Genomic DNA, 524 nt, shown 5'->3' with positions numbered 1-524 from the left:
TGCAGGTGTATAATTCTGTAACATCATATTCATATTGTATTGTGTTTGCCACCCAAACTCAAATCTCCATTGATCACTCCCCTCTTCCCCCCCTTACCTACAACCCCCTCAACCCTCTCTCCCTCTAGTAATCATCCTACTGTTGTCCCTATCTATGAGGTTTTATTTGTTCTTGTTTAATCTCTTCACCTTTTCCACCCATCGCCCTTATACTGCATTTTCATTTCCTTGAGTTAATAACTGACTCTGTTTGCATAGGTTTCCATGTACTTATTGCTAATTCTACCTAGAACTCTACTAGATGTATGAATATCTTACGTTCAGACATAGCAGTTCATCGTTCTCACCCATCTTGAAGAAATGGTTCCTGTTTCATCCAGTCTGGACTTGCTCTTGTGGCTGGTACACATCTGTCCTAGAACATCTCTTCACCATTATCTTGGGATTGCTTGCCTCTCCCTTCCGTTGCAGTCCCTGATTTCTCACTTCCATGTATCATGTCTGTCTTAGATTTACTTTATTTG

This window comes from Artibeus jamaicensis, unplaced genomic scaffold (genome assembly GCF_021234435.1).
Source record: "Artibeus jamaicensis isolate MK-2021 breed Jamaican fruit bat unplaced genomic scaffold, CSHL_Jam_final contig_585, whole genome shotgun sequence".
Classification (NCBI taxonomy): Eukaryota; Metazoa; Chordata; class Mammalia; order Chiroptera; family Phyllostomidae; genus Artibeus; species Artibeus jamaicensis.
The sequence above is the reverse complement of the archived record's forward strand: the minus strand, read 5'-3'. Positions refer to the sequence as shown.